This window comes from Mustela nivalis, assembly GCF_964662115.1.
Source record: "Mustela nivalis genome assembly, chromosome: 5".
In the NCBI taxonomy this organism is placed as follows: Eukaryota; Metazoa; Chordata; class Mammalia; order Carnivora; family Mustelidae; genus Mustela; species Mustela nivalis.
The window spans coordinates 61,217,071-61,229,333 of record NC_139024.1 but is presented as its reverse complement, the minus strand read 5'-3'; positions in this window follow the sequence as shown (position 1 = coordinate 61,229,333).

Genomic DNA, 12,263 nt, shown 5'->3' with positions numbered 1-12,263 from the left:
GAAAAAAAAAAAGTCGTTACCTGGCTGCACAACACAACAAAATGGCCTCACCTGAAATTAATTAATCTAGATTTCTCCTAGAAATAGAATATATCATTTAACTTGATCAAGTCATGTGATTAGATTTTCTCAGACTCATCTTGGAGAGGTTACATAGGGTTTTCTGGTTAATGTATCAGTTTTATCCTAATTCAGTTTAAGAAGGCAGGATGAGTTCCCATTTTCAAAGTTTAAAGTAGAATGCCTATTGGAGCTTTTGCTCTGAGTGATCAGTATTTTTATTGCCTTTGGGAATTGTTTAAAAACAAAACAAAAATATTCTCACCAGGTTGTCCTCCATAGCTAAATGTATAGAGAAAAAGTGTTTGTATACTTCTAGCTCAAAGATGATGTAGTTTGTAAAATGTGAGGAGGGGACTATTTTGAATATAGTGACAGGCTCTGAATGTAGTCTAAGGTTCATGGGCAGTGGGATCCTCAGGCAGAGTCATCTAGCTTTTCTTTTTTTTTTTTTTTTTTTTTTTTTTTTTTTTTAAGATTTTATTTATTTATTTGAAAGAGAGAAATCACAAGTAGGTGGAGAAGCAGGCAGAGAGAGAGAGGGAAGCAGTCTCCCTGCTGAGCAGAGAGCCCGATGCGGGACTCGATCCCAGGACCCTGAGATCATGACCTGAGCCGAAGGCAGCGGCTTAACCCACTGAGCCACCCAGGCGCCCTCATCTAGCTTTTCTTAAAGACTGAGAAAGATATTCCTTTTTAATCACCACAGAGAAAACATCGGAACACAAAGCCTGAGGACTGTTCTTTTCAGTATAAGGAACACATGTAAATTCAGGTGGTTCATTTCTTCATCTCTTCACGACCAGTAGAAGCACTTTCCACAGTGCTGTCAGAGAGGTTACCAGATTATTAAGACCCGAGACAGAATGGGCAGATGCAAATTTTTTTTTTAATTTATTTATTTGCCAGAGAGTGAGAGAGAGCACGGGCAGGCAGAGTGGCAGGCAGGGCCAGAAGGGAAAGCAGGCTCCCTGCTTAGAAAGGAGCCTGAGGTAGGACTCGATCCCAGGATACTGGGATCATGACCTGAGCAGAAGGTAGCTGCTTAACTGACTGAGCCATGAAGGTATACCCAGATGCAAATTTCTTGAAAGAAAAGGATATATTGACTGTATAAATAGTTCATATATTTGATTTTAAAAAGTGAAAGGCTGAGATTGTACAATTGGGTGAAGGTCAGGCTATAAAGGGGTGTGACTAAGTCCATCGATGGCCTTGTCAGGCCAGCCAGAAAATAGTTTGAGTATGAATTAAGTCTAATCAGGACAAGGAACTTGAGGTCGCAAAATGGAAACTGACATTTATGTGCAAGGATGAACTTGTGGTGCTGTGCAAAAGAGTACTTAAGATGCGTATTTTGTTAATTATATTTTGACCTTTTCTTTTTTCTAATAGAAACATTTAAGCTTTACTTTTTTTTGAAAGCTATGTTAGCCCCGTCCCACAAGATTCCCTAAGTAATATTTTCATTTTCATTTGCTTTCAAATCTTTTCAAGTTTTCATTTTGATTAATTAGTTGACTATTGTTATTTGGAAAATGTTCTAAAATATTAAAAAACTTCCCCTCTTTTTAAGGCTTGCCGCTGTCATTCGTGTTGCTATTCACATCAATGATGATCATTTTTCCTTTCATCTCTTGTCAAAGATCCTTGTCTGTATGATACCAGACTTGCAAAATGTCTGGTTAGGTTGTCAGTTTTCATAAGTATTCTATATATGCTGGAGAGGAATGTCTATTATATGAAGTTACTTAATCCTAATGTCAAATCTGTATTGTCTACTAATTTTTTTGTTTGCTGCAGGCATTGGTTACTGGAAGAAGAGTATTAAATATTCTCACTAAACTGTAAATGAATTATGTTTTCTTTGCATTTTATCAGTTTTGCCTCATGAGCCTGTTTTTCTCTCAGAGGGGTTAAGACTTCTCAGCTTCCAATGAATCCATTCTTTATGTTGTGTGTTGAGATTTAGCACCCCTACGGCTGCCATAATTAACAACAACATCAGCTATCTTCTGTTCAGTGTTTCCTAACTGGTATAATATTTTCATTTTTTTACTTTAAAACTAGTTGTAATGTTTGTTTATTTATTTATTTATTCATTCATTTATATAATCTCTACACTCAACATGGGGCTCAAACTCTTGAGATCAAGAGTTGCTTGTTTTTTTGACTGAGCCATCAGATGCATCAAAACTTGTAATGTTTATAGGAGAAATTATTTTAAATATCATAAAGGTGTTTCCTAATTTTACTTTTCCTAATTTTAATTTCTAATTTTCCTAATCTTAATTCTACCCTACATTTTCTTATTATTACTTGACTTGTGAGCTTACTTTTATTGATTACTGATATATTAAATTATTTCTGCAATATTTGTTTACATACTCTTTTGGTCATTTTGCATCACTTCCTATCTTCCTGGGATTATTTTTATTTTTTATGGCTGTTGTTATTATTATTACACTTTCTTCAACCAACTTTGGCTTGGAAATATAAACCTTAGGTTAATTTAAATCCTAGGTTTAAATTTACACTTAAGGTTTAAATTCACATACTTCTTGACTAATACCAGGATTAAAGAATTGTAATCATACTTCCACACATTATAAATGTTAATCGTGTGCAGGATTTAATCATTTTCTTTGTCTCATAAGTTAAGCATTGTTATTATTGTTTATACTAAATGTTTAATTAGATTACCCAAATATATACATTTTTTTTACCATTCCTTCTTGCTACTCAGATCATCCTTCTAGGATTATTCTTTGTTTCTAAATTATGTCCTTCAGAATTTCTCCTAGTCAGGTTCCATTGTTGGTAAGATTCCCATTTGCTCTGCCTCTTTTTTTTTTAATTTCAATTCTAGTGTAGTTAACAGAATTATATTAGTTTCAATATTATATTGTACCTTAATATTAATTATGTTAGTATCCAATAAAGTGGTTCAACAATTCCATATGCTATTCAATGCTCATCGTAAGTGTACTCTTAATCCCCATCGCCTGTTTCACCCATCCCTCCACCCCCTCCCCTCTGGTGACTTCAGTTTGTTCTCTATAGTGAAGAGCCTGCTTTTTGGTTTTCCTTTTTTCTTTCTCTTTATTTACTTGTTTTGTTTCTTAAATTCCACATATGAATGAAATCTTATGGTATTTGTCTTCCTCTTACTGGTTTGTTAGGCTTAGTATTATACTTTCTAAGTCCATCTATGCAAGTGGCAAGATTTCATTATTTTTTTAAAAATATTTTATTTATTTATTTGACAAACAGAGATACAGTGAGAGAGAGAGAACACAAGCAGGGGGAGAGAGTGTGGGAGAGGCAGGCTCCCCACTGAGTGGGGAGACCGATGTGGGGCTCGATCCAAGGATGCTGAGATCATGACCTAAGCTGAAGGCAGCTGCTTAACTGACTGAGCCACCCAGGCACCCTGATTTCCTTCTTTTTATGACTGAATAATATTCATATATACATGTATATATATATATGTTTGTATATATATATATATTCATCTATTGGACATTTGGGATATTTCTATAATTTGGCTATTATCAATAACGCTGCAATAAACATAGGGTTGCATATATCCTTTCTCATTAACATTTTCATATTCTTTGGGTAAATACTCAGTAGTGTGATTAGTGGATCATATGGTAGCCCTATTTTTAATTTTTGAGGAACCCTCATACTGTTTTCCAGAGTGGCTGGACCAGTTTGGATTCCCACCAACAATGCATTGAGGATTCCTCTTTTTCCATATCTTCACTAACACTTGTTGTGTCCTGCACTGTTGATCTTAGGCATTCTGACATGTATAAGGTGATATCTTGTGATTTTGATTTGCATTTCCCTGATGATGAATAATGTTGAGCATCTTATTGTAACAGTGAAGATAAATGAATTTCAAAAGTAATTTTGAGCAAAGTAAGACAACAACCACATGAATAAAGTACAATTTTCTGTATACATAATTCAGTTATAAACAAAATTAAATATAATATTATTTAAGAAAAATAGGTAAAATTAAGTGAATAATTATGCTATAAATCAAGGCAGTGGTTACTGTGGTACAGAGGGAAGGATCTTGATTGGCAAGGTTCATACAAAGATCTTCTAAGGTTCTAGAAATATTCTCTCTCCCTTTTTTTTTTTAAATTTCTTTTTAGTGTTCCAGAATTCATTGTTTATGCACCGCATCCAGTGATCCAGGCAATACGTGCCCTCTGTAACACCTACCACCAGGCTCACCCTACCTCCCATGCCCTTCCCTCCAAAACCCTCAGTTTGCTTCTCTGAGTCCGCAGTCTCTCATGGTTCATCTCCCCCTCCAATTTCCCCCAACTCACTTCTTCTCTCCATCTCCCAATGTCTTCTGTGTGAAGAGATTATGCTGAGTGAAATAAGTCAAACAGAGAGGGTAAATTATCATATGGTTTCACTCATTTGTAGAGCATAAGGAATAACACAGAGGAAATATTCTCTTTCTTAAAAATTGTGTAGTGGTTACACAGATATAGGCATATATCTATTTTTTATACTCATACAGAGATTCTATTTCATTGTGTTTCGAATCCTTCTGGCTTTGTTTGATTATATCTTCTTTCTGATTTATTGTCTAGGTTAGTCATTAAAAAATTAAAAAAAAAAGATGTTTATTTATAGTTACCACAAAATCTATATGCAGTAGTTGAAATGTCTAAACTCCTTGGTTATCTAATTCGGCCATGTGTTCTTTGTGCTTATTCTCCCTCATGTTGATACATATCTTTCTGTATTGTGAGTTCACATCCAGTTGAGTTTTATCTCTTTGTGGTTTTTTTTTTTTTTAAGATTTTATTTATTTATTTGACAGAGATCACAAGTAGGCAGAGAGGCAGGCAGAGAGAAAGAGAGGAGGAAACAAGCTCTCCACTGAGCAGAGAGCCCAATGCGGGACTTGATCCCAGGACCCTGGGATCATGACCTGAGCCAAAGGCAGAGGCTTAACCCACTGAGCCACCCAGACACCCAAGTTTTATCTCTTTGTATCACAGGAAATCTGAGTGGCTATGAATCCTCACAGACTGCCTTAGGGCCTACTGACACAGGGCAAACTTGAGTTAGTTTTATAACTTAATTTCTTAACTTATGCTTGCAAGAAATGTCAATTTGATTTCCATCAGTGTGAAGGCAGGTCCAAATTACACATTTTTAGGGGAGAATCTATTTTATTTTATTTTTCTACCTAGAGTCCTCCTTAAGACAGAAGTTTCTTGTCATGTCTACTTTCTGGAAGGTGAACTCTTGCTAGGCCATCTATGCATTGATGTTGAAGTTCCTCTGAATGTCCTTTTTTCAAGGGATTAGTTTCATTACCCCATGTTTGGGTCCCAATGTCTTGTCTTTACTCTCTGGCTTTGTTTTTAACAATCAAGATTCTAGATTATTGGGGCACCTGGGTGACTCAGTGGGTTAAAGCCTCTGCCTTCAGCTCAGCTCAGGGTCCCAGGGTCCTGGGATCGAGTCTCACATTGGACTCTCCGCTAGGCAGTGAGCCTGCTTCCCTTCCTCTCTCTCTGCCTCTCCCTGCCTACTTGTGATATCTCTCTCTCTGTCAAATAAATAAATAAAATATTTTTTAAAAAGATTCTAGATTATTTGGATCAGTATGAATTATGGCAGCTTCAAAGCAATTTCCCAGTTTGGCATCCTAAAACCTTTTAATTTTCCAATAATATTTTCCAATAGTCTTACACAGATTCTATTTGATTGCTTTTTAATTGGTCATTATAATTATTATATAGATTATTATCATATTAATGGAATGTTTTTATTCAAAATATCATATTAATAATACAAAATAGATAATATTATGTAATATATATGAAATATATAAAATATATACTTTATATGTCCATATAAATATTTTATTTTCTTAAAATTTTATTATTTATTAATTAATAATTGTATTATTATTTTATATATCATTAGGTAATTATAATTTTGTTTTATAGTTTAGACACTATTTTTGTTCCTTTATTTAAAAAGCATGATTGTTTTTATTTTAACCAACATTTCCAGGTATTTTGTAAAAGCAAGGCATTTACTATATAGTCCTAAATAAAATAAATAGGGAAAAATGATATTACAAGTTCCTTTCAGTTCTAAATGTGCCCATTGAAAGACATGAGACACGTTAGTACACAAGTGTAGGATGGGCATAGTATATATACCCTGAAGTCTTAATACATGTTAAATATATGGCAAAGTTGTATAGATTTTAAAGAGTACCTACACCATTAGGCCTTGTTGCAGAGTAGAGTTTTGCATTTAAAATATAAAGATCTTAACATAACATTCATTTTTTTAGTTGTGATATTAAAGATTCTCTCATTTTCTACTAACGTTACTGTTAGATTTCCATAGGTTACATCTTAGGAGTTCAAGTCCACATGAGATATGTTCTATATCATGTATGTTTATATATATATATATATATATATATATATATATATATATATTATATATATATTTGTGTGTGTGTGTGTGTGTGTGTGTGTGTGCATTTCATTGGGACCGGGGAGGGAGACAAACTGTAAGAGACTTTTAATTTCAGGAAACAAACTGAGGGTTGCTGGAGGGGTGGGGTGAGAGATAGGGTGGCTGAGTTATGAACTTTGAGGAGGGTATGTGCTATGGTGAGTGCTGTGAATTACATAAGACTGATGATTCACAGACCTATACCCCTGAAATAAATAATATATTATATGTTAATTTAAAAAATTGTGCATTGATAGCTTTGAACAAGTTCATTTTTATAGATAATAAAATATACAAATTTCTACTTCTGTGCTCTAACTCTTGTTAAAAAAAGTAACCCATGATTTTCAATGCAGTAGTGTGTTGACTCCCTTTGCTTCAAGATGCTGTTGAATCACCTGGAGATGATCTGATCCTGGTTGAGAGAAAGCTAAAGAAGTATGTATCTCTTACACTAGAGTCACCAGGTTGTTAGCTTGGCCCCAAAAAGTGGTCGCTGAGGGGTGAGAGATAAACGAATGATTTTTATCAGGCCAGGGATTGTAAGGAGCAGAAAATACATTTCAGTATTGATCATAGGTGGCAGGGACTCTAATATCTGGCAAGTCACAACTACACAGTTGTTTCTCCAAGGCCTGGCAGACCATCTGATTTGCCCTGTACACTTTTTAAAAATACAGACTCTCCTCCAGGACTTAAGTAGAGCAGCTCTGGCAGAGGGCACAGGAATCTGTGTATTCATTACTTTCATGATGATCTGGTCATGCAGATGAGATAAGAAACCACATCTGTTCCTAGGGGAACTTTTCAGGTGCCAAAGGTCCCAGAATTCACTGGTCCCTGTGATTCCAACATAGTAGGCTAATAACACTTATTTCATAACCCTTGAGAAGATTAGCAGGACCTGGCAATCGTGAGCACATAGCTTCCCAAGAGCACGAGTGGCTGCAGTTCACTCCCTCTTCACCACTGCCAGGGTCTGTCTACTGTTATTACACTACAAACTGCAGTCATCTTATATAAGCACATGTATACCTTATTGTTGTTCTGTGTTGGCTGAACTTCTAGACATGAAGGTCTTGTTAAAAATTTACTGTCCCATAAGAATTCAAAAACTACTATATGAAAGGAACGAATTTTGAATTAATTGTTGCCTTTTCTCCAGTCATCTTTACCCCATCTCCCAACCAGAGACACGTCCTATCAACTGCAAAACGTGTAGTTGCCATCATCATTTTGGAAGCTACATCATTCACAATTTTCTACATCACCCACTATTTTTTGTTGCTTCTGCAAGTGTGGTGGAGTGGCACTATATTTTTTTAGTCTATGTTGACAGCATACAATATAATGGTTCATTTAGGATGGGTTTTTATGGGGCCTGTCAAGATTTAGCTGTGTTTTGCATAGTAAATGTAATATTAAATGACAAAATGCATCAAAGAAGATACTTCACAACCATCAAGGTGAAATCAGTGAATGTGTGGAAGATTACTATGCATCACAAGTGGTGAAGCAGCTAAGATAATAAATAAAATATAATTGAAATCCAGGGGGCTTTGAATATTAGTGATGTAACAGCTCTCTGATCTACAGTGTGTGTTACACTGTGTGATCTACAGTATATGCTGTAGGAAGGTTGGCTGTTCCTCTTGTGTGTTGGTCTCTTTGTACAGCAGATGATGTGCTGAACTTCATAACCTGCTGTTTGATTTTTTTTTTATTTTAAGATAGGAGCTAAGTCGTAATTGCTTTGGGCAAGTGTCTTATAAAAATGTTTGTGTTTAGAAGTGAGCTAATTTGATTAGAGAACCATGAAATCTGCTCAACAGTGTAATGGAACATCAACTAAATCTAAACTGGCAAAAACCCAGGACTTTGAAAATTAATGAATATTCAATATTGACATGCTCTGAAAATAGCTGTCTTAAATAGAAGGAGGAAAGGAAAGCAGGAGGGAAATGGCGTAGGGGTTCTATAGCACTTAAGACATTTTTATTTCTGTCAAGTAATATTGTGACAAAAGAATCACAAAATTCAGTCACCACAAAAATTTATAGCTGCATGAGGTCAGGGACAATGTTTTATTATTTTTGTGTTTCCTGACCCACAAAATCTCATGTATTTTACCTAGCACTGTTTCAAAGAGTTGGTAAACTTTTGCCAAATGATGAATGAAAAACTCATCATGTATTTCATATTTATTGGATGCAGACAGGGAAGCAGGTTTTATGACAATGATGAAATGGCAGCTGGTTTTTAAAAAATAAAATGGATAAGGAAGACATTAGTTATATCTGTAAAACCAAGGGCCAAAAATATGAGAATAAGTAGGCAGCCAGGTTATACTTGCCTTGCTAGAGGTCAAATACTGATCTGGAACATCAAAATGTTATAAATATACAGAAAAAATGTCCCCCATTCATCTTATTTAAACAAAAATAACATCTCCTAATATAAAACCTCAAAAACACCTTCACCAAAGTAAACATAAAGAAGAGAAAAAGGAAAATTCAGCATTTAAATATATAACACTTGTTTGGCCAATTCTACAATGAAACTATTGCCCATTCAGTTGTCCAGACAAGATTTCAGACTTTTATGTATGTATAACAGTTAATTTATGTTCTGGCTTATTTTCAACAACACAGGAATAGTTCAATCCCTGGCTAGACACTGATTCTTAAACTCTCCTTTTCTGCATAGCAAACTGAACTGAGTAGGAAGTAGGTTTGTTTAGGTAAAGGATGAGGTATGACAGAATGGTAGCAGGACAGAGACATGGTAATAGATATGCTATTCAAGTGTCCTAAGTAAAATGTCTAATTCAATGAACATTTATTAGTTTCTTTTAGATATACAACAGTGTGCTAAGCCTGGCGATTTACAAAAGTGAATCAGAGGCTGGCCCTGCCGTTAAGAATCTTAGATTGCAGTGGAAGAAGTAATTCACAGGCATAAATAGTTAAGAGGGAAGGAATTTCTGTCAGGGAAATTATCTCTTTTGTAGAACAGATTCATTCTTTATGTTGACAAGACTCAAATCTTTATTTCTTATCCTGTGTTCCTGATTGACCATGCATTTGGTCCTATAGTGCCATATACTATCTGGGCATTTTCAACTTCATGTTCAAAAATGACCCTTTATCTATTTCCCCCATTCCCACATAATTGGCCTTAGTGCTTAACTTCTTTGGCCTCAACAAAAGTGATTATTTCCTAAAGAACTCAGGTTTGCTATTCTGAAATGTTTTATCTCTTGGTTAACTACATGTCCCTGTTTAATGGGAGCTAATCCTACTAAACATCTATTGTCTTGCTTTATATATTAGTGGAAGTTTCATCACTTCCAGAGGTGACACAGAGATGATAAATTATATGATTACACTCTGTATCTCTCCTCTCATGTTTCTTATTCAGCTCTCCATAATTAAAAGACTCTATGCATCCATTTTTCTTCACCTTTCCTCTTAATCTACTCCCCCTGATCAGGCTTATATCCATCTTTGCCCACATGTCTTTATAGTCCTTTAAACTTTCCTTCTTTCTTTTTTAAGTCTTTTCCATTACCAGTCCACCAAACCAATGAAAGAAATATTAAATGACATTTCCAACATACCTTAATCATATCAAAAAAACATCTTGTAGTTCTTTTATTAATGTTAACCAAACTTTTAAAAGTCTGCTGGATTTAAGGTCTCTATCATCTCCCCCCACCCCGCCCCAACCCCAGTGGTTAAACCTTATTTCTCACTTTTCTTAATGTGTCTTTCTAGTGTGATTGGGCTATTCTCACTTTTTTTTTTAAATTTGACAGACAAAGAGCACAAGTAGGCAGAGAGGCAGGCAGAGAGAGTAAGGGAAACAAGCAGGCTTCCTACTGAGCGGAGAGCCCGATGCAAGGCCCCATCCCAGGACCCTGGGATCATGACCTGAGCTGAAGGCAGAGGCTTTAACCCACTAAGCCACCCAGGTGCCCCAACTTTTTTTTATTTTTTATATTATTCCCATACCCCTGTTGACCATAGGATCAGTTATGGTCCTGGCAAGAAATAGTACTTTCTATAGGGTACATTGGAATGATCCTAGTTAGTGGACAAAGTATAAAAGTGTATGTAAGGAATCCAACAATTTGACCCTCAGGTTAGTAATGGTGGGGAGTTCTGAAAATCCCTATATCTGCCTGGATAAGGGGAAGAAGCAGTTACTGGGACCAGGGAAGATAGTTCTTTGGGGAAGACTGCTTAACAGGACCTGTGGGATTATATGGATGGTCATAGCCAACCCACAATGAATTACTAGAGGACACAGAATTGGGGAGAGAATTTCCATGACATGCTTCTCCATCTCTCTGCTTATTTCCTCGTGGTTCCTTTTAATGGCCAAACCCAGCCAGAAATCAGAGACATAAGTGAATCCAAGTAGTTAATACACATTAGCTATTGGAGCACAGTCCAGGGTGAAGAAAGGCAGAGTGTGAATCTGAAAGAGAATATAGAAGATATCTGGCACAGCTCCTGCTTGTACAGTGAACTCTCTCTTACTTAGTAGACCCTATCACATAGGATGTGGGCATAGACAACCTAAATCCAAATGCCAGGGTAATAATTCTTTTCACCTATCCACGTATTCTATATGCCCACTGTCTCATATTTGGATTTATGCTAATTGACCCTGGGGTCCAGCTGGAAAACCCCAGAACCTGCAGACTGAGAAACTGAGGCCTACAGGTTTCTTTGGAAATGTATGGGAATGTGCATGTGCAATATGATTAAATGGTGGAAGGACTTTATACAACTTTACCTTTTTCTATATTTAGAGAGAAGACTACTTGTATTTATGATTACTGTTGAAGAATTAGCCAGTGACATATATTGTCAAGGAGACTATGATTCAGCAACTTCTTTAGTTATTTTCCATGGATGTTAAGTGGGGTGGGTGGCAGCCTTTTGTAATAAACACATGTGATAATGGGCTCTAAATGAGAGAAATGAGAATAATTGGTTCATTAGTTTTGTGTTATTCGATCTTTACAGAAATGATTTTTCTATTAATTACTTAAAGGCAAAGAGAGGGTAAGTGGAAAGGTAAAGTTGCATCACACAAGTTTCATGCACCTTTTTCTAGTGGTCCATTTTTTTTTTCCTTTTGATAAAAACCTATCTCAAATTTGGAGGGGATTTGTCCTCCCCTACAAAGCTTATATATTTCAGAGGAAGTTGAACCCCTCTGCAGCCACAGCCAATTTTGTTCCAAATGCACCCAAGGAATTGAAGGTGACCTTCAATTCTGACATTAATGAGAAAGAGGAGAATTTGGGGAAGCACCGTGAACCAGCGTTAGGCCTTGAGGACAGGCAGTCACTAAAACGGAATTCCCACTGAGGAGGCAGAACTGAGAACGGGAGAGAGGACACTCTGGTCACAGCATGTGAACTGCCAAAGCAAGGTTCTCTGAAAGGAGAAAGGGAAGTTCAGAACATTTTGGTCACATGAGCCAACGCATCTCCTTTTCAGTGTGGGCTATTGTGACTTGAGTTTTCTTTTATAGCAACTGAAAGACTATATGTTCATGTAAATTAGAACCATGTTAACAACTTAACTTTTAGTGGCGTCCTCCCTCAGTTTGGTCTGTTGTTCATTTAATGTGACTTTTAAAATGCCCGTGAACTAATTAATCAT